An 8505-nucleotide genomic window follows, 5' to 3' on the forward strand; every position below is an offset into this window, starting at 1 on the left:
CAAACACAACTCTGACAAAGTAGCAAAAAGGAACTCGGTTCCTGACAAACGATTCAACCGAACAAGTGTAGCTGACAATGTTGTGAAGCAAGCTCTTGCTGCATGGGGAGACCCCTCCATTGAATTAGAAGAGGAACTAGATGCAGGAAGCAACTCCATGATGGCAATGCAAAATGAAGATGATTCACTGTTTGCATTGATGGCTCAGTCCAATTAGGATGAAAAGGATGATAATGATGAGGTAAATTTTAGGATGTTCAGAGAAATCTGAAGTCCTACTCTTCGAAGAAATTGATATCATTAGCAAATGTTCTAATTGATACATATAATAGTTTTGTTAATGATAATGATGCCCTAATCATAGAGATAGAAGATGCTGAACAATCTAGAGATGAATTGATGGTAGTGGTTGTTGACTTGAAGGAAACCATAGAGAACCTTAGCAAAGAAAAGAATACTCTAGTAGAGAAAATTGCAACTACTGAGCAAGAAGGGATGATATGGTAGTTTCCATTGAAGACTTAAGGGAACAAGTGGAAGAAGTAACTAGAGAACATAACTTGTTGAAAAAGCAAACAAAAAAATGGATGGATAATACTAAGAGAGAGGAAGTGGTTAGAGAGGCTCAACTTGAGCTTGAGAGTGAGCTTAAGAAAGTTAAAATAAGTCTTGTTGCTGAGCTTAAAAAGAATAGACAACTTCAGGAGGATTTAAAAAGGGTTAAAAATAATCTTGATAAGTCACTTAAATGGACCTGGTCCTCTGATGTAATAACGTCTATGTACATGAGTAATGGTGGAAACAGGCAAGACATCGGGTTCCAAAAGGCTAAAACCTCCTATAATCCCCATAGGAAGTATGTAACTGTGGCTGATAATAGGTTGTGCACTCACTGTGGTCAAACAGGTCATTAAAAGGACTCTTGTAAAGTTAAAAATCAGTCTTTGCAGAAAAATAAAGTTTTTGTTAAAAAAAGGCATACAGATGAGGAACCTGGTTGCCTGAAAAGAAAATATGTGCTGCCTGCATGGGAAAAAAGAAGTTTGATCCGCTCGTTCTATCATTATAAGGGACCCAAGCTGGCTTGGGTTCCTAAATCTAATCATTGACTTAAGTGTGCAGGGAACAGTGAAAGGGAGCAGTCAATAGTGGCACATGGATAGCGACAGCTCGAAGCTCATAACTGAAGAACAAATGATTTCCTTCCATTGAAGGCCCTGCAAGGAAGGAGTGTATCCTTTGAAAATGGCAAGAAGGGATACATTCTGGGAGTTGGAAGGATCGGGAACAGTATGAGTCCATTGAACAGTAGAGTACCTAGTCCTCTACGAGATTTTGCTGGGTATTTCCCAAATTTATGACAAGGGGATCTTGGCTGTCTGAGTGCTGTTAATGATAATGCTGAGCAATGGCACCGAAGGTTGGGTCATGCAAGTTTCACGTTGCTGAACAAATTAGTCAAAAAGGACCTGGTTCATGGTCTACTCAAATCAGGCTTCAAGGATCACAGGGTGTGTGATGCATGTATAAAAGGAATGCAAGTCAGATTCTCTTTCAAGCCCAAAAAGGAAGTTAGTATCGCAAGGCCACTTGATCTCCTCCATATGGATCTATATGGACCTATGAGGATTGCATGTAGAGTAGGAAAGAGGTACATATTCTCGTCAGTATAGATGATTACTCCAGATTTACATGGGCCTTGTTCCTCAGAACTGAATATGAGACTTCAGCCAACATAGAGGAACCTGGTCCCTCAATCACAATATCTGAAGCAGAAAATAGAGTTGTGGATGCTGTACATGGAACTCCAGTTGCTGAGAAATTCAAACCAGATCAAAGACAAGAAACTCACTTGCCTTCTCAACCTTTCTCTCTCAAATAGAGCCTAAGAATATCAAGAAAGCATTGAAAGATGTTGACTGGATTACAGCTATGCAAGAAGAGCTTCGTCAACTTGAGAGTAACCGTATGTGGAACCTGGTTCCACGACCTGCTGATAGAACTATTATACGAGCCAGGCTCCCCGTGCTTGGTGTGAAAGGTTGTCAAAATTCTTTTTAGAAAATGGCTTTACAAGAGGGAAAATTGACAACTCTTTTTCTAAAGAAATCAGGAAGGAACCTACTCATTGTGTAGATCTATGTTGATGGAATCATCCTTGGAGCAACAGTTGACTCCCAATGTGAAGAATGTGCATACACTACAACAAATTTGGTCTAAGACCACACCAATTTTAGACAACACCTAAAAAGCGTGGCCAAATATGTATGTGGCAACGTTTTCTAGGGGTGGTCTTTTCTAAGACCTTTTGGCTACGCATTTTAGGCAACACTTATAAAGCGTTCCTTTTGGTAGTATAGACTATGTTTTTTAAGTATTGCCAAATTATAAAATAAATAGCAACAATTATTCATATGTAATGCAACACTTTGGGAGCGTGATTGTTAATATTTGTAGAAGCAACTCTATATAAGCGTGCCCTAAATATTTTTAAAAATTTCCGCTATAATTTCCCCCTAAAATTTTTACTGAAAAACTATGCCCTAAAATATTCGCTAAAACATGTCTCTCATTTTTACACGAAAATCTCCTTTTTTTTCCTTAAAATTTCATAATCAAAGTTGAGGGCTCTTCTCGTATCTTTTAGCAGATTGATTGAAGCAAATTAGAGTGAGTTCAATTAAATCTATCGGGTTCTGTGGAAATCACTCACGGAGATGCTAAATTTTGTCTCGGTTATGTGCCATCCGATTCAATTGGGAATCTCATTGTTTAGGGTTTACTATCATTTCTCAAAACTTGGATAAGATGACTGCTAATTTTGAAATTAAGCTCTATTATTTTGTGATGGGAGGTTATTATTCTTGAAAGGTGAATGCTCTTCTTCTTTCATACAGTATTTGCTCTTTAGAGCAGGTTGAAATAATTGGGGATTTCATTGTTTAGGGCTTACAACCGCATCCAAAAACTTGGGTAAGACGACTGCTAATTTTGAAATTAAGCTCTATTAATTCGTGATGAATGTTGTTATTCTTGAAAGGTATTCACTCTTTTTTTCCATACGACTAACACTTACAAGATCATATTTTTTATCTTTCATTTTTCGCTTTAGAAACCTGCGAATATGACATTTTTGTTAGATGATGAGTACATATTATTTTTATGCGTATTCGAAGGTTGACGACGTCTGCATTTTTGTGCATATTCTTTAGGTGGTGGAAGTAATTTATTTTTGATTGAGGATTATTCATATGATACACTCGTCTATTGAGGTAAAGTGTAACTGTTAATATCCACTTCCAGTGTGTTGTTGTTCAATACCAAAAAATGATTCATTTCCAATGGATTATTATCAATCAACTATTTATCAGTTGAAAGGGACAAAGGTCACGATGTAGATGTACGTATGTATGTGGAGGATTGTTGCTTAGTTGTTAATATCCTTGATGTTTAAAAAAAGAAGAAAAATTAAGATTAGCAACTTCTTACCGCCTGATCTGTTCTTTTGATAGAAATTTTTTATAGCTCTTGCTGCTTAGTTTCCCGGTATTGAGGTTTATATAGCTTTGGTTAAAGCCAATAGTGTGCATGATTCAATTGAATTTTGGGCTTGAAATGAATATGATATTTTATGGATATGTTGAAAGCATGCTCTGAGTTGTTATTACAGTGTTCTTTGTGTGTTTTGGGGAGTATATATGCTAAAATATTTGAAGATTTGGTTAGGTCCTATGCTTGTTTAACTCGGTTTAAAGAATTTGTTGGGTTAGAATATAATAATAAGTATGTCCCAGTATATTTGTTTAAACCAATTTGCCACCCACATTAGAAGCTTTATCGTCTATTGTATCAAGTTATAATATTGAATTTCTTCAAAATTAATTATTTACAAAAAGCTCATTAAAAGAGAGGGAAAACACACACATAGGAGAAAAATGAAGTAACAAAAAAATTTCTCTGGAAGAAATAGTTGATTCTTCACGTACTCTTGCAAAAATTTGTACCAGCTTTCTTATTGTTTAGAAAAAATGCCAATTTAAACTGGTTAGTTTATCAATGGACCCTTTTTTTCTATTTCATTATTGTTTTACCATTATGTCTAGGAGAATTTCAACCATGTTGCTAGTCTTTCACATTCCCTTTTTAAGTACATACTCATTTATGGGGATTTCTTTGCTTGGTCAGTGAATCTTGTTAATGATCTTGGTGTAAAATTATCAAGAGGCTAGATAAATGTATAGATGGATAATTGTCCACTTTGAGATGATCTTTGAACTTAATCAGTTGTTGCAGTTGTTTTCCTGTTAAATAGTGGAAATCTTCAGACTTCTAGCAGTTTTAACTCCCCAAGGGATACAGGGCGACTCAAGGTTCAAGGCTCCGATCGTTCATGCACTTTCGTAGAGGTAATCTCAACTAATAAATCTAAAAGCTTTTCCTTTTCTATGTTCTGGCGACTTCTTATTGTCCATATATTTTGTTACTTGAATCATTCTAACATAAGATTACATTTTGATCTTGTAACATTTATAGATTTTTCTCTATTATTATAATTTGTTTTGGGTCTTTTGTATATGTATATCTCATACATATTGAACAATTTTGGCATCTTATGAATGCGCTGCCATTATTATTTGAAAGTAGTGAGTTCATCCTTCATACTAACTCACATGTGAAATTTGATAATCTTGTGGGAAGGTTAGTTGATAGCGAATAGTGTATGGGTTGTGAGGCCAACATCTTCTATATTCCTCGAGATCAATCATGATCTGATTCTTGAAAAGGTAGTTTTTGATTGTTTTGGTTATCGTGGCACGCTCCACCTGTTTTAGGTCAATTTTGGATAGTGTAGGAGCTATGTTGCTCGAACTCTCCGAAAATATTATCGGGTGCGTGTCAGATCCGCCAAAAGTAGTGCATTTTTAGAGGATCTGACACGTGAGCGGCATCATTTTGGAGAGTCCGCACAACATAGTGTAGGAGCAAATTTGACTCTTCTTTCTATTTGAGTAAAGGGTTAGACACCATTTGTTTAGAATTATATGGACAAGTGCCTAGAGTATAGTCTAAAATTCTGAAAAGATTGGTAGCTAGGGAAAACATGTCAAATAACATGTAGTAATATTATTATCAGCTAACATTGAGATTGGAAAATGATCTAAGTATAATTATGAAGATGTAAGCCAATCAGTAATGTAAGAATGACTAAATTTTTATTTTAAGATAAGTGATCAAAGTTATTTAACAATAAAATAAAACTAATCAGGTTGAGCTGGGAAATAAAAAGTAAGTTGAATTGAATATAGATGATTAAATATTTGACAATGCAAAAATACAAAGGAATGCTGATTATAAAGCAAAAATATAACTGGCGGGAATGCTGATGAATATTTAGTAGTATAGCCTATCCCTGCTAGTTTGGGTTAGGCTTAACCCTTAGTGGTCGTTTGATACGAGGTATTAGGTGGGATAAGAGTTGGGATTAAATTTATATCTTGTTTGGTTGGAGGTATAAATTTACCCCGTGATATATTTGTACCTCTAACCAAACAAGGTATAAACATAATCTCAAATCTTATCCCATTTTATCCCACTTTATAGTTTATACCCTAAATTATGGGATTATATTATTCCATCTTTTATGTGGTATAAATTAGTACCGGGATTATAATCCCGGTACTATTTTGTCCACGTACCAAACGACCCCTTATATTTTTAGCAGATATTTGTTCTTAGGATACTGTTTGGTATTTAAGTTTTTGAGGGAACTCTGCTATGTTGCGCTAAGTCTGCACTTACACACTTTTGTTTCTATCTGTTTAATAATTTTATTTTGCATATGTAGGAAAGTTCTGGCGAGCAATTGGAAATGGTGGCCAAAGACAATTTCATCTATGAGAATTTAATGATGACTATGGACAATTAAATTTTTTGTATTCACGATACTATAGTAGTACGTTTGGATTTGTAAAGTTGAAATACTAGCATGGCCCTTGAAACAATTTGCTTTATACATTAATTTAGTACACAAGATTTACTCCCTTTTGAATTATTCTTTTGTTATCTTCTTGTTAATTGAGCGCTTGATATTTTCAAACTTAAAATTTGATTATAGGATATGTACAATAATAATTTATTAACCACAAAAGCATGGCTTGTACAAATAAACATATTTTTTATAGCTTAGAAAAAAGTTACCACACTTCAAAAATGTGGCAATAGGGATTGAAAATTTTATGGCCTATATAACAGCAAAAGCTACACTTGAAAGACGTAGTCTAAAGAGTAACTAAAGCCACGCTTTTAATGTGTTGCATGGTACCCGAAAAGCGTAACCTGATGAGTGTGGCCTTTGTTTGTCTTTAAGCCACGCTCTTCAAGTGTGGCTTCTAAAACAACATTTCCAAAGAGATGCTATAGGTCAAAGGTCTCGCTCCTTTAAGCCATCCCTCGAAAAACGTTGCAGTAGACCGAAAAGTGTGGCATTTACTGATTGTTTAGGCCACACTTTTCAGGCGTGGTTAAAGGCCTAAAATGTTGTAGTGATAACTCATGGGAAGTGAGTTTGAAATAAGTACGATGAGATAACTGAATTTCTACTTAGATTTACAAGTGAAGCAAGAAGCTACTGAAGAGATTTGACATGAAGACATCAAAAAATCATTGACACTCCCATCGCCACAACTACTTATCTAGACTGAATGAACCTGGTTCCCCTATAAATCAAACCATATATAGAGGTATCATATGCTCACTTCTGTAGCAGATCAGATATTATTTTTTTGGGGAGGAGGGGCTGTGTGCCAGGTTTCAATCCTATCTAAATGAATCTCATCTGAAAGCTTCCAAGAGAATCCTAAGATATCTCAAAGGGATGCATGACCTGGTTCTCTACTATCCCTCGGTTGATAACTTTGACTTGGTTGGATATGCTGATACTGATTATGTTGAATATCTGGTGGATAGAAACAACACATCTGGACCGACACATTTTCTGAGGTCATACTTGATCTAATGGGATACAAAGAGACAAATTATGTGGCTCTTCCTACTACTGAAACTGAATACGTGGTTGCTGCTTCTTGTTGTGCTCATTCACTATAGATCAAGCAACATCTTGAAGACTTTGGTGTATTTACAGATTGGACCCGATACAACACAAGAGGACAAAACACATTGATATAAAACACCATCTTCTCAGGGACAATGTTGAAAAGGTTCTGATTTGTATGAAGTCCTGGAAGACGAAGGATCAGGTAGCGGACATCTTCCCCAAGGCGCTGAGCAGGAAACTTTTTGAAAGACATCGTCTGGAGTTGGGGTTGATCAAGCTCAACCGAGGACCTGGTCCCTCGATTATTGGCTATGTTAAGAAGGAAAGGTACAATGCTAAAAAGTGTTTTTCGGTGACATCTAACTCAAATCTATATTGTTACAGGTATGCACATATGGCAGTTTTAGGACAAAACAAGTAAGAGTGACATTACACTTCTAGGAGCCTTTGCTCAAAATTTTCAAAAACCGTCAAGGAACCTGGTTCCTGTGACTCAGGTTAGTAGTCTCTCCAATACTTATATGCCTTTTTAAGCTGCTGAAGTGTCATGTCATTAATTTATTTCTGCCTTTCTCCTACCTCTCCTCCTACCTTTTGAAATCCAAATTGTTAAACCTTTTCTGAACTGACCTGCTGCCCCAAAAAGGCACTTCTCTATCTTACACCCAAATAAAACTGATTCTTTTCTTCAAAACCAAAATCAACCTTGTCTCAAAACAATCCTTCTTTCTAAATATGCCAGAAGTGAACCCAACTCTCTCACTTTCGAAAAACCTAACTCTATTAGAATTAAAACCCTAAGAATTCTTTGATAGATTTTGATGGAAGTTTAACTGAAAGGGAACATGGTAGATCTAATATTCTAGGGCGTGAGGCTGAAGTTGTTGCTGGATTTGTGGAAGCCTTGAAGGATAGAGAAATTGGTAAATGTGAGGACTGAATGAGGCACCTGATCCCTCAAGTCCTTCTCATGAAGTCAATTTTAATAATGATCTTTTTCTCTTTGAGTTCTGTGTATAAATGAACTTCCGATCTAGTAAAAAGGATTGATGAAAAGTAGGCTGATTGATGATGAAGTGGTATGACCTGCTTATGTGATTGTGGAAGAAAGAATGGAATGAAATCTTTTCCTATGAGAAAGAATTTTTTTAAAAAAGGTGTTGGCTGAGAAAGATGCAGCAGATGATAAGGGTAAACAGATTGAGAAGAAGAAGAGGGAGACATGGCTGCTCTGGGATAGAAAGGGTAGTGTAAGCGAGGAACCTAGTTCCTTACAGAAGCAAAAGGTTGAGCCATTAGGTTTGCAGGGAGAAGACGTTGAAGTTTCAAACAGTGTTGTAAGGCAGAGTGTTGAATATGATATTACTAAAAAAATGGAGTAACTTCTCGATATTGTTGAGCTCCAAAAATTGGAATCACCTCTTTGTTCCTACAAGTCCCAATGTTTCTGA

At 36.0% G+C, this 8505-nt stretch overlaps 1 long non-coding RNA gene across 4 annotated transcripts; it reads left to right on the top strand.

Annotated features, from left to right (window-relative positions):
- The first annotated feature begins 2488 nt into the window (after positions 1 to 2488).
- Positions 2489 to 6052, top strand: LOC104223765 (uncharacterized). 4 transcript variants are annotated; one of them, XR_710208.2, is made up of 4 exons: positions 2501 to 2973; positions 3213 to 3272; positions 4285 to 4406; positions 5846 to 6052. It is a non-coding gene; the product is annotated as an uncharacterized lncRNA (long non-coding RNA). The 4 variants fall into 4 exon arrangements; XR_710206.2 differs by having other exon boundaries at positions 2496 to 2973; positions 3213 to 4406; XR_710207.2 differs by having other exon boundaries at positions 2503 to 3272.
- The last annotated feature ends 2453 nt before the right edge of the window (positions 6053 to 8505 follow it).

The sequence above is a fragment of the Nicotiana sylvestris genome, chromosome 4 (assembly GCF_000393655.2).
Source record: "Nicotiana sylvestris chromosome 4, ASM39365v2, whole genome shotgun sequence".
Classification (NCBI taxonomy): domain Eukaryota; kingdom Viridiplantae; phylum Streptophyta; class Magnoliopsida; order Solanales; family Solanaceae; genus Nicotiana; species Nicotiana sylvestris.